The 26,528-nt window shown below is 49.2% G+C and overlaps 1 protein-coding gene across 1 annotated transcript in view; it reads right to left on the reverse strand.

Annotated features, from left to right (window-relative positions):
• EIF4G3 (eukaryotic translation initiation factor 4 gamma, 3) overlaps positions 1–22,171 on the reverse strand; it is a 118,047-nt gene extending 95,876 nt beyond the window's left edge. Inside the window, 1 exon segment of the mRNA XM_014958028.1 lies at positions 22,049–22,171. The gene's annotated coding sequence lies outside the window, so the exon portion shown is untranslated.
• Positions 22,172–26,528: the final 4,357 nt, after the last annotated feature.

Here is a 26,528-nt window from a genome sequence, read left to right on the forward strand (position 1 = left end):
TTCAAAAAAACTTTTTAGAGCCCCTTTTTCCTTTTTTTTTTTTTTTTTTTTTTCAGAAAAACAACTTACCTTTTTAAAATAGCTTATTATTGTAATGGCACAAAAACCACCGACCACCCTCACCTCCAAGAGGAATCAGCCCAAACTCCACGTGCTGCCCTGCAGCTCCGGTACCACTCCATCGCAAGAAGCTTCTCCAGCTCCTCAAGCTCTTCCCCCTTCATCATCTACCCCTTGTGGTGCCAATATTGGCATTCCTAATGGATACTGGCATTCCTAATGGATACTGGCATTCCTAACAGCAACCACCACCCCTCCTAACCCCCTGGTTACACAACATCAGATTTATTTGAGGAATAAAGGAGCTCCTCAGGTCTTGGGTCTCCTGTGGGAGAAGGTCCTTGGGGTCAGTTTCTGGATTATGGGAGAGGATACGCGTAAAAACATTGCAATTCCTCCCTGTACACAGAACTACGATATATTCACACCACCAGCCTGGCTGAAGAACCCCTTCTTGTCTTTGAATTTCATGACTGGGAGCACTGGGACCAGTTCTGGGCTGCCCAGTTCCAGAAGGACAGGGAACTGCTGGAGAGGGGACAGCAGAGGGCTATGAAAATGATCAAGGGCCTGGAGCATCTCTCTGCTGAGGAAAGGCTGAGGGACTTGGGTCTGTTCAGTCTGGAGAAGAGCAGAACGAGGAGGGATCTGATCAACACCTCTAAATCCTTCCAGGGTGGGTGTCAGGAGGATGGGGCCAGGCTTTTTCCAGTGGTGCCCAGGGACAGGACAAGAGGAAACGGGCACAAACTTGAACATGGGAAGTTCCACCTCAACATGAGGAGGAACCTCTTTGAAGGTGGCAAAGCCCTGGCAGAGGCTGCCCAGAGAGGTGGTGGAGTCTCCTTCTCTGGAGACATTCCAACCCCCCTGGACACGTTCCTGTGGGACCTGCTCTGGGTGGCCCTGCTGTGGCCGGGGGTTGGACTGGGTGATCTCCAGAGGTCCCTTCCCACCCCATAGCATTCTGTGACCCAAAACTCCAGAGCAGATCTAAGGAACGAGGGGAACCACCTCCGTCTGTAACATGGTGTTGAGAGAACACATTTCTCGGCCCCAGCCCTCAGGCACGGTTCAGGGTATCTTTGATTTGAACTGTGCTATATTTGATTTGAATAATTAAGATTTCAAACAATAAATCTAAGTTCTAGTTGGTGGGCCAAGCCTGTTTGTATTAAAGAAAGAATAAAGGAACTTGTAAAACTTTAGCTGTCAAGGGAGGTGGATCCAGGACAAAGCCTGGAGCTCTGTTTCAGGGAAATAGCTCAAGGAGTGGGGCAGATATACCACAAAATGTGTTGTTTCTAGAAAGAAACTCAGCCCTGAGCCAACCAGTCCCTACAAGATGAAGGATGTAGGCTTTTAAAGAAAAGACAGAAATTTAAGAAGAGTTTTTCTTACAAAATGAACTGGGCATTGTGTAAAGCACGTACTTAGTTGTCACCTCCCAGGCCGAGTCCTGCAGCAGCCACAGCCCTGTCCCAGCTCAGCATCTTCTGCCCTTGCAATGAGCAAAGGTAGGAGGGTTTGGAGCAAGAATAAGTTGTATTTTGGAAGAGCACCCAGTACATCTGGTGCCTGAAAGGAGCTGGGGGCTTTGCATTATTCCTTTTTTCTTCTTTTTCATCCCCAAACCTCAAATCCCTGCTTAATCTCCCGCTGCTCAAAATACAACACAAGGTAAATGAAAATACAGTTCAGAGACAATTCGACCAAAGAATTTTCCACTCTCAGGAAGCACAACCCAAAGGCAAAGGTGGTGGTGGGGGGTGAAGGGACACAGCCCCATCCCAAACACCAACCCCAGCTTTGGGACCACGCTCAGACTGATCATTAAAGAGCAAAACTTAAATACCCAGACACTCAAGGACATCGTTCCTACTACACAAGATCGCAAAGCAGAACATTCTGTTATTTTCTGCCCAATTTTCATACTGCTTTTTGGGTCAAAGAGATGCTAAAAACGTACACCTCCAAGTGCATCACTAGATCTTTGCTGTGACTGAGGACACCCCAGCACACTCGGTAGAACATTTAGCCATAGAGTGTTGTTCTGTAGTAGTTTATATCAATACAGCGGCAGAGAATCTGGTTCAAGAGCAATTAAATGCACTAATGAGCTCCTGCTACGGAAGCAGCAGCCTCCAGCAGGTAAAGCAGGGCAGGTTTTCTGCTGCCCCCCCTCCAGGAGCTCATCTGGTCTAATCCTCTCTCCAGCCAGCACTTCCCTCCCTTCTTACCGCCAGCAAAACCTCTAATTCACATTAACAACTAATTTCAAGAAGTCTTCTCTTCTTTTATTTTTTTTTTTTGAGATGTCAGAAGCAGCACCAAATATTTTCCCCTTTTATTTGACAAGTGTGACTGTGCTGGAGCTGCTCGTGGCACTGCTCTCCAACAAACACTACGTACCACATCTCGCCCCAAGGAGCCATCGCAGCGCGGTGCAGAGATGCTATCAAGCTAATCAAGTGCTAACAAGACGCGGGGAAGCTCTGGTGTCTTCTCATCCCCAACCTAGAGAAGTTCTCCTGCCTTTGTAGTATCTTGCTGCTGATTTTCTGGGAGATCTGTCCAAGGCGAGGTAAAGGTTTCTCCTCTTGGAGGATCCAAGCACCATGCCAAGGGTCCCACTGCTGCTCTTCATGCCCCTCCAGGCATCAGCGAGGGTGCAGGGGTGTTGACTGCGTTGGGAAAGGCTATGAAGACCCACATGTCCATGGCCCAGTTGACCACCAGCTCCTCCTGCCTTAACTCTGAATTTCAGGGCAAGAAACCTCACCCCAGATGGTTCCAACCGCTGCTCCCACAGCATCTCAGTGAGAAGAGAGGAAAAGATTTGCTGTTCTCGCCCTTCTTCAGGTTCAGGAAAATTTGTTTTCTTCAGGCTTTGGCTTCGTTCTGTTGTGAAGTCAAACAGAACCTCCACCCTACCCCCAAAGTCCTTACCCACCTCCAGAACAGCCACAGTTTCCTTTTCATGGAATCAGGGAATTGTCAGAGCTGGAAGGGACCTCTAGGGATCATCCAGTCCAACCCCCTGCCAAAGCAGGGCTGCCCAGAGCACAGCACTCAGGAGCATCCATTGGGGCTTGAAGATCTCCAGAGAAGGGGACTCCACACCCTCCCTGGGCAGCCTCTGCCAGGGCTCTGCCACCCTCACCCCAAACAAGTTCTTCCTCAGATTTCAGTGGAACTTCCCATGGTCCAGCTTGTGCCCGTTGCCCCTTGTCCTGTCACTGGGAACCACTGGAAAGAGTCCGGCTCCATCCTCCCTCAACCCACCCTTTAGACACTTGTCAGCATTGATAAGGTCTCCCCTCAGCCTTCTCTTCTCCAGGCTCAAGAGCCCCAGCTCTCTCAGCCTTTCCTCATCAGGGAGATGCTCCAATCCCTCCATCATCTCTGTTGCCCTACGCTGGACTCTCTCCAGCAGTTCCCTGTCTCTCTGGAACTGTGCAGCCCAGCACTGGAGGCAGGATTCCAGTTGTGGCCTCCCCAGTGCAGAGCAGAGGGGGAGAATGACCTCCCTCCACCTCCTGGCCACACTCTGCCCTACGCAGCCCAGGATCCCATTGGCCTCTTGGCCACAAGGACCAAGATCCACCAAGCAGAAGGGAATTGGAAAGAAAGGAAGGGCAACTATTGCTAAGCCTAAAAAAGTACGAGTTTTAGCAGAAAGACTGTAAAAGAGGCATTTTTGAATACAGTGCCAAAGAGAGTCATCTCACTGCAACAGATGTCATTGCTGACACCGGCTGGGCTGACACGCACACGCAAGACAACACAATCTAGTGTTAAATTTGCTTTAGTTTTTAAAGCCTATTAGAATAAGTATAGCATTAAGTTAGAAGTTAAGAAAAAAGCAAATGAAAGCTTAAATAGCAGCCACCCAGGGGTTCTTGCTAGTAAGCTGCCATTGAAACAAGGTCATTTTGGAGAGTCGGGGCTGTTTCCAACTCAGACGACCCTCTCCTGGTGAGGGACTCCCAACTGCAGCCTTGAGGAACGAGTGCGGTACAAATCCCACTGAAGACACCAAATACCACCTAAACACGTTTCACACCTGTGACAAAGAAATCCTTCTGCTCAGCATAGATTCACAGCATCACAGAATGACATGGGTTTGGAAGGGACCTCTGGAGATCACCCAGTCCAACCCCCGGCCACGGCAGGGCCACCCAGAGCAGGTCCCACAGGAACGTGTCCAGGGGGGTTTGAATATCTCCAGAGAAGGAGACTCCACCACCTCTCTGGGCAGCCTCTGCCAGGGCTCTGCCACCCTCACAGCAAAGAACTTCCTCCTCATGGTGAGGTGGAACTTCTTATACTCAAGTTTGTGCCCGTTCCCTCTTGTCCTGTCACTGGGCACCACTGGAAAAAGCCTGGCCCCATCCTCCTGACACCCACCCTGGAAGGATTTAGAGGTGTTGATCAGATCCCCCCTCAGCCTTCTCTTCTCCAGACCGAACAGACCCAAGTCATAGAATCATAGAATGGTCTAGGTTGGAAGAGACCCTTGGGATCATCGAGTCCAACCATCTCCCCTGCTCTACAAAGTCCTCCCCTACACCATGTCCCTCAGCACTGCATCTAAACGGCCCTTAAACACAGCCAGGGATGGGGACTCCACCACCTCCCTGGGCAGCCTGTTCCTCAGTCCCTCAGCCTTTCCTCAGCACAGAGATGCTCCAGGCCCTTGATCATTTTCATAGCCCTTTGCTGTCCCCTCTCCAGCAGTTCCCTGTCCTTCTGGAACTGGGCAGCCCAGAACTGGTCCCAGTGCTCCAGCTGGGGCCTCCCCAGGGCAGAGCAGAGGGGCAGGATGACCTCCCTCCACCTGCTGCTCACACTCTTCCTCATGCCCCCCAGGATGCCATTGGCCTTCTTGGCCACCAGGGCCCATTGCTGGCTCCTGGGCATCCTGTTGGCCACCAGGACTCCCAGCTCTTTCTCCTGAGAGCTGCTCTCCAGCAGGTCAGCCTCTCTGAGGCATCCTTCAAACCAGATGGAGACGTGCCTTAACCAGGATTTGTTTTGAAAACCACAGCAGGGGAAAAAAAAAAAAAAAAAAAACAAGAGCTGCTCTCCACCAAGTCAGCCCCTCTGAGGCATCCTTCAAACCAGACAGAGATGTGCCTTAACCAGGATTTGTGCTGAAAACCACAGCAGGGAAAAAAAAAAAAAGAGAGGGGGAAATAAAGTGTTTTATAAATTTCTGCAGGTACTAAGTTCACATGTAAGTACGTGGTAGCCTAAAAAAAACCCGACCCAAACAACCACCAGAATAAATCACAGCACTCTACTGCTTTTCAGACAAGTCAGATGACTAAAAGCACTGCACATATTCATCTGTCAAAAGGACTTTTTTTTTCGGTGCCAAGCATCTAAATAGGTACACAAAGTCATTCCCATCACATGCAGTCACGCTGGAAATATGTGGCTTTTATGGACCGTGGCTGAAACGCCGCGGGTGAGGGGGAGCCAGCGCCGAGATCCGAGAGGAAACGCTGTGAAAGTTCCCTCAATCAACTGCCTCGGGGGGGAAAGCAGGGAAACGAGCATCGCTCTGTATAAAAATTGTGGTTCAGAAGCATCTGACCGCTGGCACGGAAATCCCTGGAGCTCAAACAATCCCAGCCCCCGGGGCTGGAGCAGAAGGGACGGCTGCCGAGCGGCTCCGCTTTCCAGGCAGAGCAATTCCCTGCCCTTAAAGTGTTTTTCTCTTTCCGACGTGGCCATCCATGGGGGGAAAGCAATAACAGTCCTGTGTGTGTCTGTGTGTGTTCCTACAACTCGCCGGGGAAAGCCCTTTCTCTCCCTTTTCTCTGCAGTTTCCACCTTGGGCTGCTGATTGTGGAGCAAAACAACCAAACAAAAAAAAAAAAAAAAAAAAAAAAAACCTCACTCCAAACAAAATTTTCCACCTTGGGCTGCTGATTGTGGAGCAAAACAACCAAACAAAAAAAAAAAAAAAAGAAAGAAAATCCTCACTCCCAACAAAAGAAATGAAAAAAAAGTTATTCTTAGCTCAGTTCCCCAGCTGGTTACTAAACACTGAGGCTGCTGCGTAACATGAGTCCCTGGTACTGACTGTGCTGGGAATAAACAGGCAGAGTACACACCGGGCTCCCAAAGAGCTGAGTCACGCAGCTCTGCCTCCCGCCCCAGAATTTGGGGGGTTTTGGGGAATAAAACTCTTAAATCTGCAGGGAGAAAGGTGTCTGGGCTAAACTTGGGTCTGGCGTGGGAAGGGGTTAAGCTCCATCGCCGTTTCTTGGATCCTTTCTCAACTCGGGGCAGAATTTTGGCCGGGTGTGTGTTTTCTGATGTTACACGTGAGGAGGAAGAGGAGGAGGAGGAGGAGGAACGGTCCTGCAGCTCCAGCACATGACGGTGACTCAGGAGCTCGCCCTCCACTTCCATTGCTATCGCCCTGACCTTGGGTGAGAAAAACCTTCCTGCTTCCAGTTAACTCCCAGTAACACCAGTGCTGAGCTGGAACTCTGCCCAACGCCATCAGAAAGTGTTCATCGCTCCAGGAGGAACACAGAGGCTGCAGAGATGAGGGGCCTGGAGCATCTCTGTGCTGAGGAAAGGCTGAGGGACTTGGGGCTGTTCAGTCTGGAGAAGAGAAGGCTGAGGGGGGATCTGATCAACACCTCTAAATCCTTCCAGGGTGGGTGTCAGGAGGATGGGGCCAGGCTTTTTCCAGTGGTGCCCAGGGACAGGACAAGAGGGAACGGGCACAAACTTGACCATAAGAAGTTCCACCTCAACATGAGGAGGAACTTCTTCTCTCTGAGGATGGCAGAGCCCTGGCAGAGGCTGCCCAGAGAGGTGGTGGAGTCTCCTTCTCTGGAGACATTCCAACCCCCCCTGGACACGTTCCTGTGGGACCTGCTCTGGGTTGGACTGGGTGATCTCCAGAGGTCCCTTCCCACCCCATGGGATTCTGGATTTTGATTTGATACCGATACGGAGCATACTGGGGGCACGGGCAGTGCTTGGCTGCCCCCAAGAAACCCCAGAGGTGGTTTTTATGGGATTCTGATTTGATACCGATATGGTATCAAATGCTGGGGGCACAGGCAGCACTTGCCTGCCCCCAAGAAACCCCAGAGGTGGTTTTTCCTGCGCGGCCACAACAGAAGGCAACGCTCACACGTGAGTAAAAGAACCTGGTACCTTATCTCATTGGTTTCTATCTCATTTGAGCATTAAAATCACTGCACCCACTAACGGAGAGAACCCAGGTAAAACCTTTCTGAAAGGCTCACTGCATGGACTTAGAAAAAGATTTTTAATCACTTTGGGACAATATCAAAATCCTCCATAGGTTGTAAATTGAGGATAAAATTGTTGCAAGATCCATCCCTGTCCCTGAAAGGCCCCCAAACAAAGCGACACATGTTTCTCTGGATGTAAATGTATTTCTGCACAACAGTGGTCTCTTACCAAGACATTCCTGCGCGGCCACAACAGAAGGCAACGCTCACACGTGAGTAAAAGAACCTGGTACCTTATCTCATTGGTTTCTATCTCATTTGAGCATTAAAATCACTGCACCCACTAACGGAGAGAACCCAGGTAAAACCTTTCTGAAAGGCTCACTGCATGGACTTACAAAAAGATTTTTAATCACTTTGAGACAATATCAAAATCCTCCATAGGTTGTAAATTGAGGATAAAATTGTTGCAAGATCCATCCCTGTCCCTGAAAGGCCCCCAAACAAAGCGACACATGTTTCTCTGGATGTAAATGTATTTCTGCACAACAGTGGTCTCTTACCAAGACATTCACTGACCCAGTTAAATGCTAAATATTGATTAAAGCCACAGAGGTGGGCACTTAGAGTAACTCTCAGTGTGCTCTATAAGGGGTCCTGGCCCTAAATTTATAAATTCTTATTTATACAAGCTCCCTGACACAAAATGCAGCTGGAGCAAGGGACAGGAGAGAGCACAAGAGTCACTGACAAGATCATTGCACGGGTGTTTTTATCCCCATTTTTAACAGCCAGACTCAGATGATGGGGTGTTTTTATCCCCATTTTTAACCAGACTCAGTTTTCCTCCTGCTGCTGCACTATTTTCCTGGAGGAGATCCCCAGGAGGGATGGTGGGACAGGCTGGGGTGACGCAGTGACCCTTGGGGCTGCTCTGAGAAGGTGTTCCCTGGGGTCACTGCCCTGGATGGCAGGAGCTCGGCGTCAGACGCGGGTAAGAAATGCCCCAAAGCTGCATAAACCGTCCCTCAGCTCCCACCTGGTGCCAGCAAGGACACAACTTTGGATTCTGGATCATCGCTGATCTGAGTTGGGCTTGCTCTGCCCTCCCGCAGCCTGACACCGAGTCCCTGCACCACCCCAAGGTTTACAACTTCCAAAAATTGAACGTTACAGAGAGATTCTATTTTTTTTTTTTTTTTTATCTGATATGAAAAACAGTACTATTGCAAGGCAGAGATAACGGCTACAGCCAAGAGCATCCCAGAACAGCCCCTGACACCGAGTCCCTGCACCACCCCAAGGTTTACAACTTCCAGAAATTGAACGTTACAGAGACATTCTATTTTTTTTTTATATCCGATATGAAAAACAGTAATATTGCAAGGCAGAAATAATGGCTACAGCCAAGAGCATCCCAGAACAGCCCAGGATCTCCTACACCACCACCCTATGAGACACACCGCAAATAAAAGGCTCAGTTTTCCACCCAGGTGCTGAGTTACAACCACCGGCAGCATCAAATGATCGGGGTGAAGAGGTTCCTGCTCTTACTGTCCTCAGTGTCCTCCCCCGGGGCTGCAGCACCTCAGCAGAGGCAACCGAACTGGAGGTGAAGCAGCTTTTACCCTAAAATGAGTATGTTGGCAACGGACAAAATAGAATACTTTTTAACTAAGTTACTGAGCTCCCAGCGGTGCCATCGCTGGGGATGGCCAGGATTCACTCCACCGTGGAGTTAGAACCCCATGGGAAGAGTTCAGACAGCAAAGAAATAGATCTTTTAATCCCCCTGCACTCACAAACCAACACCAGGAGAAACCGAAGCAGCCCCAGGAGACCTTCCCTCTGCCCCTCCAGCCTCAGCTGCGCTCAGGGTTACATTATCACACCAGAGACACCCACCTCGGTCACAAACACCTGACAAAATCCCAACACCTACATCATTTCAGCTGCCTTCCCAACGGCCACACATCCAAGCAACAAAGTCCTGCGGGGAACTAAAGAATTGTATGGGGCTGGAAGGGACCTCTGGAGATCACCCAGTCCAACCCCCTGCCACAGCAGGGCCACCCAGAGCAGGTCCCACAGGAACGTGTCCAGGGGGGGTTGGAATGTCTCCAGAGATGGAGACTCCACCACCTCTCTGGGCAGCCTCTGCCAGGGCTCTGCCACCCTCACAACAAACAAGTTCCTCCTCATGTTGAGGTGGAACTTCCCATGTTCAAGTTTGTGCCCGTTCCCTCTTGTCCTGTCCCTGGGCACCACTGGAAAAAGCCTGGCCCCATCCTCCTGACACCCCCCCTGGAAGGATTTAGAGGTGTTGATCAGATCCCCCCTCAGCCTTCTCTTCTCCAGACTGAACAGACCCAAGTCCCTCAGCCTTTCCTCAGCACAGAGATGCTCCAGGCCCCTCAGCATCTCTGTACCCTCTGCTGTCCCCTCTCCAGCAGTTCCCTTTCCTGGAACTGGGGAGCCCAGAACTGGTCCCAGTGCTCCAGATGGGGCTTCCCCAGGGCAGAGCAGAGGGGCAGGATGACCTCCCTCCACCTGCTGCTCACACTCTTCCTCATGGCCCCCAGGATGCCATTGGCTTCTTGGCCACGAGGACATGAGAAATAAGCACCAAAATAGCTGACAGAAATGCCCAGGAGCGAAAAGTTCCAACACACCAAAAGGCACCCCCTGGACCAGTGTCACCTGGAAACCTGGGCCACAACCATCCCTGGTTCCTGCACCAAACACAACCACGACGTTACTCAGCTCCTGTGTTGCTTCTGAACTTGATTTTTATTGCTGGTTTGGTAACTAGATAATTCAAATCTATCTTCTTTTTTTCTCTCCTCCCCCGGTGTGCCCTGCACTCAGCAGAACAGGGGCACAGCAGCCCCCGAAGCTGCTCTCTGCAATGAGTTGTGTAATGTCAATAATTTGGGTATGGTCGGAAAAAATCTGTAATATCTGTGTGTGATACACAGAACCAGCTCATCTGCAAATATTACAAACAATGACGGAGAAGCCTGAATTATTAAGTTTATTCATTTCAGGCTTTTCTGCACAGCGCCCGCTCAAATAATGCATAAAATCATATTCCCACACTACTCCTGCAAACTGTCCCAGCTTTAAAAATAGCACAAAAATGATTAAACTAATAAATAAGGACATTTTCCCTCTAAATGTTCATAGTTTGACGTTCATTATTTATAATGATATTTCAAACACGTATCAGCAAACCCACTACCAGATTAAACCTAAGGTCTCAGCTACATGCTTAAATATGCCATTTTTTTGGTACACATTGCATCAAAAATTTCAAGTTTTTTAAGCAGCTCGTTTGCAAATTATCCAGCGTCACTGAAATCAGCCTGTCCTCACCACAGCAGCTCTATAAAATAAAAACAGGCGGTGGTCCTACCCCGCTGTCTCTCTCCAAGCTGGTGCTGCTCCCCCTGTAAGATGCACCAGTGACTTGAAAACGCTCTGGTTTTCTGCATTTATTGGTACCTGTTACTGGGAATCCTCAAAGCCCCGTTAAAATCAATGATGCGAGCGCCACAGCTCTTCTGTGAGGCTCTACAGGTTCTGCAGATTAATGGATTCCACTTTAAAATGACATCTAACACAATCCCAGTGCAAACACCCTGCTCCTGACGAAGGGCTGGGACCAGTGGTGATACTGGTACAAAGTCTGCGTTGGGATTTATGGGGAAGCTTCAAGGTTTGGATTTGGGTGGAAGCAAAGAGTAAACAGGAACCGTGACTGTTGGGGCGTTTATTTAAATGCCTGGGCTTGTTTTCAAAAGCCTTTTTTCCTCAAAATGCCAGATACTCGGTTAGTTTGGGGTGCCTCACCCTAAAAAGCTGGTGTGGATTTTAGGGATTCCCCAAATTGCAGAGAAGAGGAACAAGCGGAGAAGTGCCTGCGCTGCCGGCAGCATCCTCACTCCTCCTCCTCCTCTTCCTCCTCCTCACCAGCGGTTCCTACGCCTCCCTTCTTCCACAAGCCCAGCCTTGGAGAATTAACTGCTAAATATTAAACCCGGCCTTACAAAGGATGAAAACACCCCAAGATCCAGGAGGATCTCCTTCTCCTACAAGCTTTGTGGCTCAAGCCTTGTTCCCTCCGTTCCTGCAGCAGTTTGTCTCGGGGCACATCAGCCGTGTCATTACCCGCCCGGCTAAACTCTTAACGACCTTTTTTTATGGCTTGGTGTGATTTAGGGTCGGGCACCGGAGCGGGTGAAGGCAGCCAGGCCGAGCGGGGAAACATTCCCAGGTAATTCGCAGAACTAGGGGTGTTTTCCCCAAATTTACCAGAATTAATGGGATTCCCACCGAGGGAGGCGGGGAAGGAAACGCTGTTTCCTCTCCCCCGGACACTGGGAGTTTGTGAGGGGACGATGCAGACACCAGAGACACTGTCCCTTCCTTCCTCCCAAGGTGCTGAGGTTATGGTCCTGGCAGGGATGTCACGACGGAGGAGGGTGATGGGGAAAAGCAGGACAGAAGGTGTCCCTCGGACACGCCATCTCCCCAGAGCTGAGCCTCACCCTGCATTTAACACCTTAATTACAATTATTTTATCAGCGGCCACACCGCTGGAGGCATCGACCCCCAACCCGTGCAAAGGTAAATCTAACACACACTTGGGGGGAGGGGGGGAAGAACAATCTTTCTGCTTTTTTTAATAAAAAGATAAGGCGCTGAAGCTGATAAACCCATGGCCAGTTTCAGAGCTGAAGAGGCAGAGTGAAATATTTAAACGAGTGTCATTTTGAGACATGGGGGTGGCCAGATTGTCCTACTGGTGGATGTCCCCCTCCCAGAGACACTCATTTATTAAATTCATCAACCCAGAATCGGCCTGGGTTCAGGACCGTCGCTAACGAAGGCACGAGGACAAGGATAAAGCCCCAGTAGATTATAATTTCATAACATCTGTAAATAGGTACGGATTTACTGGGCTTCTTACGGAGACTGAGATGATGGTCCCTGCCTTGACTGCAGCCTGGGGTGCTCCAGTAACCACCAATACATAATTAAGTGAATTTGTTTTCTGTAATAAAGGTACTCAAAACCACAGATCATGTGTGTGTCTCCACGTGATGGGGGAGAAATTCCAACATCTCCACTGCTGGGAGCAGAGCTGTGACTCTCAGCAGAGACACCTTAGAGTTTACAAACTCCCCTCATTCGCCCAATGCAATTTTTTTCCTGATTTAACTTGAGCTTTGGGGATGAACACCTGTGCTGAGGAACACAACCCACACTCAGTCAAGAGCCCTAGTCCACACTACTGCCAGAAGAGCAGCACCAAGCTTAAGCTTTTCCTCCTACTCTCCTCCAAGACCCAGAAAAAGCTCCAAAAATTTGTCACCTTCTGTCTATCCCTAAGGATGGAATCATGGAACCATTTTGGTTGGAAGAGACCTTTCAGATCATCGAGTCCAACCATCAACCCAGCCCTGCCAAACCCACCACTGACCCGTGTCCCTCAGCACCACGTCTGCCCGGCTTTTAAATCCCTCCAGGGATGGTGACTCCACCACTGCCCTGGGCAGCCTCTTCCAACACCTGGTAACTATTTCCATGAAGAAATTTTCCCCAATATCCCTCCTAAACCTCCCCTGGCACAACCTGAGGCCGTTTCCTCTTGTCCCATCACCTGTTCCTTGGGAGAAGAGACCATGGATGTTTCCATTATTGGAGATACTCAAAAGCCATGTGGACATGCTCCAGAGTAACCTGTTCTGGCTGACCCTGCTGTGAGCAGGTACTTGGACGAGATGGTCTCCAGGTCTCTTCCAACCTCAACCACTTTAGGAGTCTATGGCAGCTCCAGAGTAACCTGTTCTGGCTGACCCTGCTGTGAGCAGGTCCGGACCATGGATGTTTCCATAGTTGGAGATACTCAAAAGCCATGTGGACATGCTCCAGAGTAACCTGTTCTGGCTGACCCTGCTGTGAGCAGGTCCTTGGATGACATGGTCTCCAGGTCTCTTTCAACCTCAACCACTTTAGGAGTCTATGGCAGCAAACAGATAAAATATTCAAGTTTTACTGCATTACAGTGAAGAAACGTCCCTGGGTGTAACTTTGTGCAAATTCAGACAGTTTAAAGCAACTAAATGAATTACTGGTTTTTAACAGCACCACGAGGAGGGGTCTGTGGAGACCACGGACACAGCCCTTCCAGGCTACAAGGGGCCAGAAGTGGAATTACTGCTCCGTAATGGTGGACTCCAGCACTTTACGTGCTCCTTCTCCCCAGTTTTACCCAGTTGCAGGGATTTTTTATGCCCTATATATTTATAAAATGCAGACCATGTAAATCCCTGACTTTCCTGCTGACTTTGGTGTTTATTGGGACATGTTGCCTTCTGTAACACATTGTGTTTGTTTTAAAAACTACGTATTTTCTGGAGCGTGCACGGAAACAGCCATTAAATTGCATGGAACAGAAGGTATTATTCCAGAAGGAATACCAGAATAGAAATTATTAAACATAAGAAAATGGCAAGTTGCCTCATCTTATTTTATTGTCTTATATTATGGACAAAAATGTGGTTCAACAAGTGGTGAAGTCTGAAAAGCATCAAAATAAAGCCCAGTCCATGGGACCGTGAGAACAGAGAACGTGCACAGAAAAGTCCTGAAGAAAGGGATCTGGAGAATTTTAAAACAGCTAGAGAGGAGTTTGATTTTCTACTGAAAAATGCTATTTTAACAACACCCAAAAAAAAAACCAAAAACCCATTACTGGCAATTTTAAAACTGCTTTTGATCCACAATAGTAGCACAAGCCAGAAGGAAATGTCTTGCACGAGGTCATGGATCCAGGATGCTGTTTTGTGGCCAAGACACCTACTGAGAGAGCTTTTTTATTCCCAATAACTCCCTTTAGAGCAGGGTGGACGGGCCAGGGGAGACTCCGGGCCAGGGAAGGGTCCTCCTGGAAGGACGAGCACCAGAAAAACCACATCAACTTCCCTCCCTGGGCACAGGAGAGCACCTGGAGAAGTATCAACTACACCTCTCGAAGCAATATTCCACTGCAAAATGCAGTAGGAGCACTGAGGGGGTGGGGGGGGTCTGCAGACCTCAGCTTAATTACACTCAGCATCTCTGCTGCAATCCCTCCTTTGCACATGGGATGGGGTAAAATTGCACGGATTTTCCTTTCTTTCCTTGTTTAAAAAAATAAAAAAGGCTGTTTCCAGTCCTTCTTATGTTGGTAAATCTTAAAACTAATTCACTCATCCCACCTCTATCATGCCTTTTTAATGTTAGCTGTTTTCCAAGGTTAAATAATTATTAAAGTTAATAGCGTTAATTGGCATTAAAAGCCCTGCTACATCTTCCACAACATCCCAGCTCTCCTGTCCTGCAGCTCTAACTCCCAGCTGCTCCCCCCCCATTCCAGGACACCCACAGAGGGGAGCATCCCTACACAAAACCAGCTCAAACCCCAAAAGGCACCCAGAGCTGGTGCTGAGCCCCGGACATGCTCTATGTTTTGCCCAGATTTAGACCGAGGAGGTGAAAAGCCCAGCAACGAATCAAAACTAATTAAATAAGCAAATATTCATAGAATGACAGAATCACAGAATGGTTGAGTCTTCTCATTCCCAGCGTTATTAACCCAATCAAACCCCCACTAATCCCATTACCAAGCAGGGAGTTGGGCGGCGCTTCCAGCGGCTCCTTAACCCAAAGGCCAAAAGAAGATTATGCTCCTCCTGGATTTATCAGCTACTCAATAACTCACATTTTCAGACCCCCCCCTGCAGCCACAGGCTCTGGCAGGCTCAGAATCTCCCAGCTGCATCAAAAATACCTGGTGTGAAGAGGCCTGACCCGGGTGTAGAGAAGGGCATGAGAAAAGAAGTGAGAAGTAGGAGAAGTCAAACTTTTAACCGCTCGGAAAAAGACATTAACGCTCGTCTCCAGAAGGCAGGTTTCTTGCCCAAGAAGCAAGGGCCCGAGAGGTGATTGTCCCCCTGTACTGGGCACTGGTGAGGCCCCACCTCGAGTACTGTGTCCAGTTTTGGGCCCCCTACCATAAAAAAGACATCGAGGTGCTGGAGCGGGTCCAGAGAAGGGCGACAAAGCTGGTGAGGGGTCTGGAGAATAAGTCTTATGAGGAGAGGCTGAGGGAACTGGGGTTGTTCAGCCTGGAGAAGAGGAGGCTGAGGGGAGACCTTCTTGCTCTCTCCAACTCCCTGAAAGGAGGGTGTAGAGAGGTGGGGGTCGGTCTCTTCTCTCAAGTCACAGGCGACAGGACGAGAGGAAACGGCCTCAAGTTGCACCAGGGGAGGTTCAGGCTGGATATTGGGAAAAATGTTTTCACGGAAAGGGTTCTCAGCCATTGGAATGGGCTGCCCAGGGAGGTGGTTGAGGCACCATCCCTGGAGGTGTTCAAAAGAGGGGTTGATGTAGTGCTGGGAGGTCTGGTTTAGTGATGATGCTCCTTGTTTGTTGTGTGGGTGTCTATTTTTGTCAGTGAGGTTGACGGTTGGACAAGATGATCTTTAAGGTCCCTTCCAACCTAGAAGATTCTGTGATTCTGTGAAGCACCATCGAGACTCTGTGGCTTAAAATTTCTTTATCCTCATTATCTCGTGTGGATAGAAGAGTAAAGACACTGAAATCAACTGGAAGAGGGGCAGCAAGCACACACAAACGTCTCCCTTGGCTGGATTTATTCACTTACAGAAGAAGAGTTTAATCTTTCATTCTGTGTCCACATCATTGAGGCTGCAAAGACACTTGCTAATTAACATCCCAATCAACAACTGTACCTGCTCTACAAGTGACAGGACTCTACTGTGGGATTTTAATCGGCCTGAAACCCGCTGTAACGGCACTTCATGTAAATCAAGGAGGTTCCTTGTAGGGAAAGGCCCAGAGAACCGCCTCTGACCAAGGTGTCCCCCTGAGATGCTCTCCCAGCACAGGGAAGGATGGATGGGGTGTCTGTACAAATGGGATGACAAAATTAGGGAGCCCAGGTTTATCACCTGACTTTACACATAGCAAAGTGTACGTGGACTCGTGTAACAGGGAAGAAGAGTGTAAGGTGCAGTTCACACACCCCAAACCACCAGGAGGGATCGGCCACCGCGATACCCACAACGTCCCAGGGCAAAAATGGGTGAGGTTCTGATGAAATCCCATCCCTCCTTCCACTCCACTTCGACAATAAACCTCACTTTATTAAAAGCATCTAAAATCTAAACTGGGCTACGAAGGATGGGAGGGAAGTGTTGAATAAACTTCACGGTTCTAACAGGATTCTGGCTCCCGTAGAGAGGATCCAAGGTAATAAAAGAGGGGCTGGGGGCTGCCTGCAGACACGCCACAGCTGGCACACAGACACGCGTCCCGCCTCGCGTTCCCAGACCTAGAGGTACCAAGGAATGTCTCGCTGCCATTACAAACCCCAATTTAGTGCTGGTGACATTTCTGAGGACCAGAATGAGACCACAAAACTCTTTTCACTCGGGGCAAGGAACCAGACGGTAACAAGTTCCAGCTGGTAGGATGCGTTTGGGGTTTCCATCAGCCACCTCAAAGTCAAGGTCTCCGCACACCACGATCCGGAGAACTCTGCTCTCGGGCACTTTTGTTTTCTGCAGGCATTATCTTGACATTGTTGGAAACGGATAAGGGATTATTAAACACAGCTGTCAATAAGTACAGCTTCAATGGGTGCCACAGGGTCCTCCACTAACCGGATACTCCATCGTTTCACCCCAAGAGGCAGCCGTGGGCAGGGAGCGGGGACCTGCTGGGTGCACAGCACATTCTTAACAAGAGCTAAATCTTTCCTTGATGGCAGGGGAAATTCCTGGCTGTTTGCATGGTGGGTCAGTGAACCCCTCAGCACACACATCCCAGCCTGCAGGAGAAAGCCAAGAGTCTTTTCCAAGAGTCTTTCCCAAACCGTTCCCCTTTTTGTGTTGCTTCATCTCCTGGGCCAGATCCCACCACACTTGTTCCTCGGGATCCTTCAGAACGCTCCCGGGTCACCAGGAGGGATGAAATGGTCTTCTCCCAACACCCTGAGCTTCGCAGCCTGCGTGGTACAACCAGAGGAGCCTCCTCCTCCTCCTCTCTGATCACTTGTTGGCCAGAGGGAAGCACTTTGCCACTGCCTCCTCCCGAGCTCCGCTTTCTCCTCGTTCCATCCTCAAGCACGGCTCCACCATAAATTACCCTGAGGGAATGCTGGAGTGGGGGCAGATTTACAGCATTTCAGCTGCTTTGTGTTACCAGCCCGTGCGAACGCTCTGCCTGCACCGCTCACACCCACCGCAGGACGGGGAGCTCGGGCGAGCGGCCACCCCACGGCACCAGCCACGCTGCGAATCCACGGCTACTGATCCCAGGGTAACCTCCTCCGGTGGCCAGGCCCAAGGAGAAGCTCCTCTGCTCTGACTTCTTCTCTCCTCTGCAGGCTGAGAAAGCAAATACTCTGGAGCCAGCCCCTCCTGGAGCCTGCCAGGCAAGAGGGGAGGCAGAGGAGATGCCCTTCCTCTCCCAGCTGGTGCGAGGGACCCCAAGAAATCAGTAATTCACCAACAGAAATCAGAAATTTGATGTACGTGGGGCCACATCTGGCTGTAACATCACTGCAGCAACATGTGCTGCGCATTCCCCAGCGCCGGGGAGCTCCACACATTCCCCAGAGCAGCAGGATGATTTCAAGGCCCTGGAATTTGGGCAGCAGAAACGGCGTCTCTTGCTGCGGGGACAAGGAGGGGGGGTGGGACCGTTTCTCAGCGCTGCCAAACCCTCCTCATTTGGCTGCAGGAACTAATTGGGAAGGGCAGCAAAGTGCCAGAGGCTGGTCGTTATGAAAGACTCCGGAGGAAGCGGAACAGCGAGCGCCTCTCTTGTTTTGGCCGAGTCCAATGGAAAAGGTAGAAGAATAAGTGAAAAAGACACCAACCCACAGCCCCACACCACCATCTGTTTCTGGTTATTTAAATAAAGTTAAAGGAAAGCCGGCTACAAAGGTACAACATAGGTTCACACCTGACTTGTATTCCCACAAGAGACACTAAATAACCCCTACATCTCCTGCTCTGGGGCTCCTGAAGTCTCTCTCACAGACCATGGTGCTGTCACCTTCTCATCCAGGAGTCTGCAGACCTCCAAGTCCTCCAGAGCCCAGAGCTTTTGGTGAGATACAGCAGTTCCTTCTGTTTTAACACATTACCTCATCTCCCACCACCCTGACTTACTGGAACAGGCAGCTTTAGAGCAGCAGGAGGGTGAGGAGACCACTTGGGGAACCGCAACTCTTCGCTGCTGCAAGGTCCCACCTGAAGAAAGGGGTACGAGAGGCTGTGTCCCAGGAGCAGGGTTGCTGAGATGTCCACTAGATAAAAGCAAGGGGCTGACAGCTACCACTCTGGGTGATTTGTGACCACACAAGCGAGTAACACACATTCTATCTGGCAAAATTCTTTTTAGACCCAAGCAGTATCTGAAGCCCAAAAACATACGTAAATATTTTCATTCACTTCTGTCCAAGCAGCAGCCCCTACCTCGGATGGGCCCAGTTCCATGAGCGTTCATTAAGTCACAGCTCCGGGGGAGAAATCAATGATCCCTTAATCAGATTCTAATTCAAATGAAGTGGTCACTTCCTCACCTTTTTAATTACTCTGTTAAATGAAGAACACACACGTCCGTGTACAAACGCACAGCACCACGTTTGCCATGACTGGAAATGCAGAGACCACCCTTTTTCACTGTTCAACCCCCAGCTCGCTGTGATTTTTAAGGTTCCAGAGCAGTTTGTGGAGTGTTACATTGCTGTTAAAGAAATCAGGAATAAACCAATCCTCAGAACACCACGTCAGCTCAGGTCCCCTTATCACGAAAGGGAAACAGCAGGATGTAAGGGGTCCAAGAATCGGACAAAAAGAACAACCAGAGCATGGAAAAATTTGGAAGTGATGACAGGTTTAAAGGATTTTGCTTGTTTACCTAAAAGAAAACAAATAAATGAAGCCATGATGGAAGTTCACAGAACTACAAGCCGCCTAGAAATAGGAAATTTCCACTCACCTCATTTCTTAACACCAGCACAGGGGGCATTCCCTGAGACCCACGGGAGGGAAACGACGGGAGCAACGAAAAGGGAACACTTTCATCCAGCTGGGGAATTTCTTACCACAATATAATACTGAAACTCAACCCCTGACAGGGGCTGAGGTGAGATATAAGTAACAACAGTCAGAATTGCAGTCTTAAAAAATCACCTGAAATTGATAAAGTAAAATCACCTTAAAGGGGGATGGAAAACTTCCCCTGGGGACAAGGGGAACTGTGTGTCAAGAGCCTTCAAGCCCTACTGGGGAAGTGTCCCAGGTGCAGGCTCTTCCAGTTTAACTCTTCCCCATCCCCTCCAGCTGCAAACGAGAGGCTCAACACAGCAGTGGAACCACCTGAGAAACAGCAGACGCTGAACAGAATGAACAGAAATCACTATTTTTGCTTCTTTGCTACCAAACCCCAGCTCCGCAGGAGTCCCTCGGGGATATGTCCCCACACCTCCCTCCTCCACGGTCCCAGAGAGCGCAACGACCGCCAATTCCCTGGCTTAAAGCCTTGGATCTTGCTTTTTCTGTCTCTCCCCAAGCACCCGAGGGCCAGCCCTGCAGCCAGAGGAGAAATACGCTGCCGGAGCCCTGGAGGACCCTCGGGTGACAGGGAGGACGTAAGGTCAAACCTCTCCTCCAGCAGCCCCGGGGTGACACAATCTGCTGCCCATTTCCAAGGCGATAAGAGGCAGCAGGACAGGAAAGGAGCGTTTTCCCGGCTGGCTGGAGGGATCTGGCACAGCGCCCGCCCCTACGTATGCACTGACTCAACAGGAAAATATTAAGGGAAGAAAAAAAAAACCAACCAAACCTCTTGATTAGATTTTTTTTTTTAAAGAGGCTGCCTAGAATGTTCCCTTTCTCCCCCTCTTATCTGCCACATGATTAGCTCCCCTCTGTTGACGAGCTTTACCAGGAAGGAATTTCTTGCTGCGTGACACAAGCCAGACGACATCTGAAGGGTTTGCTCTGCGACCCTGCCCCGCTCTCCCTCTGCTCCGTGAGGCTCTGTCCTCGAACCAGAGACTTTCTTCCCAACAGCCACACGGCCAGAGTGCCAGAAACAGCTCCCAGATCCCTGCTGGATGCCCACGAGCTTCTTGGGATCCAGAAAAGGTGCCTCATCCCCTAATTTCCCACTCCGTAAAGGATGAGCGGTCACAGATTTTGACACACAACCACAGGTTTCCAGTTTTCCCACCAAGTTTTATCCACAATGAGTAATACTCAGGTGACGTGTTCCTTAGATGACCTGATTTGTTTTCACACATCTCCTGCTCTAAAAGGTCAGCTGCAGTTTAATATTTCACCTGAACTAAAGAGGTCGGCAGGAGGATGAGAAAACCTGTCTCCTCCCAGCACCGTGATGGGCTCGTGGCTCTCACCATCCCCTGGCCACTGGTCACAGCCCTCCCCAGCCCAGCCCCACCTCACACCTTGCTCAGAATGAATCCCCATTCCTGAGCAGCCCACCTGACTGCTCCTGCCTGCTCCATCCCATTTATTCCAACCTGCCTGCTCCTGCCTGCTGCATCCCATTTATTCCAACCTGACTGCTCCTGCCTGCTCCATCCTATTTATTCCAACCTGACTGCACCTTCCTATTCTATCCCATTTATTCCAACCTGTCTGCACCTTCCTGCTCCATCCCACTTATTCCAACCTGACTGCACCTTCTTATTCTATCCCTTTTATTCCAACCTGACTGCACCTCCCTGCTCCATCCCATTTATTCCAACCTGTCTGCACCTTCCTGCTCCATCCCACTTATTCCAACAAGTAGAAATGAAAAAAGAGCAAACAAAACCTAAGCCTTTCCTCTATCTTAACTCAATGCTTTTATATATCCCGCTTTCCGAAGTCCCGTATCTTTTATCTCCTCTCTCTCTGCACCCCATTACCTCTTTTTATCCTCTTTCACCCCTTCCTTTTTTAAGATAAGCTCCTCCACTCACGTCAACCTTGTAGAATATTCATCTAATAAAGACTACAAAAAGACCAATTTATTCCACATATCTTACTAAATGCTATTTCTCCATTCTTATTATAACTCCTTTTTATCTCTTCTTCCTTACTTTTTTCATAATCAGCCCTTTGTCTCATTTCTTTTATTAGCATTCATTTCTGTAATTCATTTTACTGTCCCACTTCTTTGGGAATTACAGAGTTGCAGTGCCCTGTACAAAACATCTGAAATGGAAAAGCCCCAGGAGAGGACATGGGGCACTTTTATGGCAGTTAAAATGCCCCAAAGCAGCCTAAACCCAACAGCAAAGCTCATTCCTCATCAATGAGTATTTCCTATCATTTCTCAAGTTGCTTTTATTTCTTGTTACAGAATCAACAATGATCAGCAGCCTAAACCCAACAGCAAAGTGCATTCCTCATCAGTATTTCCTATCATTTCTCAAGTTCCTTTTATTTCTTGTTACAGAATCAACAATGAACTGGTGCCTGATTAACCCGAGCGCTACCTGTAAGTCACCGCGAGGTTCAAGCCGCATAAAGAGATTATTCATTAATCAATTTTATGCCCTGGCGACAGAGGAAAGAGCTACCTCAAATTTTTGGGCAGCAAAGCTGAGGATGGAGCAAGAGGCAAAGAGGGAGGTGGACCTGCTCTGCTCCAAGGGCAGCTCTTACCTGTGAGAGCCCAGGGGACGACGCATGTCCCGGCGGCGTCGCAGCAAGGTTTGGGTGTCCCTTATTTATTTCATGTGCAGTGTAAGGGGATGGGGCAGGAGGACCCGGTTGTCTTGCTACTTGTGTTACCTGTGTGGAGATAAACTGTTAGTAAGACATAGTATTAGTAATCCAAGCCGTAGAGATACTGTAATCTTATTTTTTAAAAAGCAGCTAGCAGCATTTTTACATATATATATGTGTAAAATAATACATATATTTATCTAAGTGAAACGTTGTACTATTATGTTAGCTATTTATATGATTGAGGAAAATGAAGAAAGGTCAAAAAGAGCAGCAACTGGAGTCACTGGTGAAAATGTCTGGGAACTGGATGGGCTTTACTGCTGTGGTCTGGCGTTGCGATATTTCTCTGACTTCAGGCCTGGGATCTTCTGATCCTCCTACTACAAGCCATATCACACAATATTGTGGCTTTGCAAAGGGACATACGTTATCAGTGACTCCAAAAAAAAAATCAAAATAAGGGGAAAATCTGCATACTCCCCTCCAAAAAGAAAAACTAAGACTGCACAGAGGCCCCGTTATCTGAAGGGCTTGGCATGAGCAAAGAATTAAATACCAAAGCAATTCTTGCATACACTTATCTCCTCTCTCAGCTTCTATAAAAAAATACTAATCAAAACACATTAAGCAAAACGTTGTAAAATATATTCACGGCACATATACTTGCTCCACTGCACTATCTCCATGACAGAAGTGTTTTAAATAGACTTTATGCAGTCACTACACTAAAAAAAGGAGAATCAAAGGGGGAAAAAAAAATATCACACAACCACTGGGTGACACCCACCAGGAATTCAACACAGGGATGTTTTTGCAAATTTGGTTAAAGCTCAGAGTATAGAAATCCAGCACTCACTTCTCACCGACCTTTCCTCAGACCTGTGCTTTGTTTGCTGAGAAGCAAACGTTTTGTTACAGACGCCTAAAATCCCAGCCCAGGCAATGCCTGGAAGGGGCTGTTGTGGCTGCATGTAGGTTTGTGTGTGTATTTTCACCCAAAATCAGCATAGAAAGGCAGAAGGAAATTCTTGGCTCTTTAAGGGAGGGTTAGCACCAAGCTCCGAGACAGCAGAAGTTGCAGAGTTCATGACTAAATGCTTTTTTCAGGTGATTTTATTGGGGTCCTGGTACCGACGCCGCCGTCCCGCGACACGAAATGCTGGAGCCGCAGAGGAAGCACCACCTGTGGCTCCTCCACCCTGGGAAAGGGTCCAGGCTCCTGCCCCGCAGGAAGATTTACAGCACCCTCAAGCTCAGCAGAGGAAAGGGAGGGTCAGGGCAAAGAACCTCATCCCCTTGTCCCCAACTGGATCCTTCCCTTCCCCAGGAGGGGAATCATCTCCTCTCTTTTGGCCCATCCGGACTGCCAGGTGCGTGCGCAGCCTGTGGTGGCTGAACCCAAGCCAGCGTTATGGAGAGCAGCAGAAAACTTTCCACATCCCAGCCCCAAGAAAATCAAAGTCTCCTACACGGCTCCTAAGACAACCCTGAAAACTCGTGGTGTCAATCGTGGTGCCCACAAGTGACGATGTATCACGATGGATGTCAAAAAGCGCAGTGAGGGGGAGGAGAAGGCAGCGAAGGCAACACAAAACTCAAGGAAATAATTAATGTAAAGAGCCCCATCAGCAGGGTGAGTGTGTGCCCATCACTGAGACGTCCCTGTGAGTTTCTTGTGGAGAAAAGAGGTTATTTTGCAATAGCTGTGGTGCTTCAACCGCTGGCAGCTTCCATCTCCCCACACGTACAAGCACACACTATTCCAACTATGGCCAGAGCCATCGACACACACAGAAGGATATGGGGTTGGAAGGGACCTCGGCCAGAGCCATCGACACACACAGAATGTTATGGGGTTGGAAGGGACCTCTGGAGATCACCCAGTCCAACCCCCAGCCACAGCAGGTCCCACAGAAACGTGTCCAGGGGGGTTGGAATGTCTCCAGAGAAGGAGACTCCACCACCTCTCTGGGCAGCCTCTGCCAGGGCTCTGCCACCCTGACAGCAAACAACGGCCTCCTCATGTTCAGGTGGAACTTCTTATATTCAAGTTTGTGCCCGTTCCCTCTTGTCCTGTCCCTGGGCACCACTGGAAAAGTCTGGCCCCATCCTCCTGACACCCACCCTTGAAGGATTTATAGGTGTATAAATACTTGGACCTCTGGTCTCCACCAGCGCCCAAGCCCACACAGACGTTTGACAAGGGGGATGGGGACACTAGTAACATCCCAGGCCAGTGTGAGTGTTCCACAGTCCTCTTCAGAAATTAAAACATGCAAATAACCTAGGCTGGATGTCAATTAAAGACTGCAAGGAATGGTGTTCCAAACCTGGAAGCCAAAGGAAAGGAAAGCTGTGCAGCCGTGGGAACGATGGTCCAGGGGACACCCCTGTGCAATGCACCGGACAAGGAGCAGGTACATCATGGACACAGGTCTGGACCAACTAAAAAGGCCACCAGCACCCTGGCCTGTGTGAGGAACACCGTGGTGAGTAGGACTCGGGAGGTGACCATCTCCCCCTGGACTGGCCACTGGTGAGGCCCCACCTCAAGGGCTGTGTCCAGTTTTGTGTCCAGTTCCTTATCACAAAAAAGACATTGAGGGGCTGGAGCGGGTCCAGAGAAGGGCAACGGAGCTGGTGAGGGGTCTGGAGAACAAGGAGAAAGGTCTGGAGAACTTGTGAGGGAGCTGGGGGTGTTCAGCCTGGAGAAAAGGAGGCTGAGGGGAGACCTTCTTGCTCTCTCCAACTCCCTGAAAGGAGGGTGTAGCCAGGGGGGGGTCGGTCTCTTCTCCCAAGGAACAGGCCACGGGACAAGAGGAAGTGGCCTCAAGTTGCACCAGGGGAGGCTTAGGAGGGATATTGGGGAAAATTTCTTCAGGGAAAGAGTTACCAAGTGTTGGAAGAGGCTGCCCAGGGCAGTGGTGGAGTCACCATCCCTGGAGGGATTTAAAAGCCAGGTAGACGTGGTGCTGAGGGACATGGGTCAATGGTGGGTTTGGCAGTGTTGGGCTGATGGTTGGACTCGATGATCTGAAAGGTCTCTTCCAACCAAAATTGTTCTATGATTCTATTCTATGATTCTAAATTTGCTTTGAAAGCCTGATCAATGCCATAGAACTGTCATAAATAATCCCACCAGCTTGATGCTTTGGCAACACCACACTGGGACAGTATCCCATGGGAGTCTACCAGGGACCTGACAGGACTCCCCACGAGTCACCAAGCCCTGCTCAGCGCACCCCTCCAGCACATGGAAAAGCCTTTCACACCCTTCACTCCTGGCTCCTACAGCAAATTACTTACAAATAAACTGAAATATAAGATATGGATTCAAATCTCAACATGATAAAGGAAGACAAACTTGCCAAATTTGTGTGTTTATTCATTAATTTTTCAAAAATCCACTCCTCTACCTCATCACTTGCGTTATGGGATGTTTGCCCTCACAGCACCTGAGGTTTGGTTTGCTCTTTATTAAACAGGATTATGCAGAACATAAACTTAGCCTGGGATTTCTACGGAAGCAAATATCCTTCTTAAATCTGGAGCTTAAATGAATCTCCTAAAAATGGTTACACAAAATTACACATTATTTTGCTGTGGCATCACTTTGTGTTTGACTTAACTGAGCAGCAGGAGGCTAACTCTAGTTTTCCGGAAGCCTTAAGCCTGTGTTTTAAAGGAAATAATGAATCAACTGTGAAATAAAGACTGGAATTCTCTCTTTGTTTTGATCTTAAACCTTGTTTTTAGCTTCTTTAACAAATTTTGGATTATTCTTCCCCCTCCAATTACCTAATTTCAGATCCATAGTTGTGTTCATGAAATAGCCAGGTTAGATCAGAAGGATGGGGCCCACCACAAAACTCCCTCGATTACGGGGACAAGAGTTGATCATTAAGAAGAGCTCTTTTCCTAAAAAAATTTTTAAAAAAAGCTTCAGACTTGGACAAACCCTCTCTCCTTTCAATGTATTTGCTTGGGCTGGTGCAAACAGCTTCAAAGCAGTGCTGCCGGGGTCCCAGGCATGGGATCCCTCTCGGACACGGGCAGGAGTCGGCCTCCTGACCCAGATCCTTCCCGTTGAGCAGAGGGTGGCCGGAGCAGCTAATCCTCCCTGAGCCCTTCTCTTCATCACAGGAAGGTCCCTTCAAAGGACACGAAGGCAAATCACCTCTGCTGGGTGGGAAATTATCAGGGGGCCACCAACAGGCACCCCAGGGAAGAAAAGCCACCGAACGAACACCCAAAGAAACCAATGATGGAATCAAGCCTTAGTCACCAAAAATCTGGGGCAAGTAGGTTCCTCAGCACCTCACTTTTCCACCACTTTCTTTACCATCAGCTGGCACTGAGCTGGACAACCTCAGGTGGTATCTGCTCCAAAGAGGCACAGCAAGAAACCAATGAT

Source organism: Calidris pugnax, unplaced genomic scaffold (genome assembly GCF_001431845.1).
Source record: "Calidris pugnax isolate Ruff unplaced genomic scaffold, ASM143184v1 scaffold355, whole genome shotgun sequence".
In the NCBI taxonomy this organism is placed as follows: domain Eukaryota; kingdom Metazoa; phylum Chordata; class Aves; order Charadriiformes; family Scolopacidae; genus Calidris; species Calidris pugnax.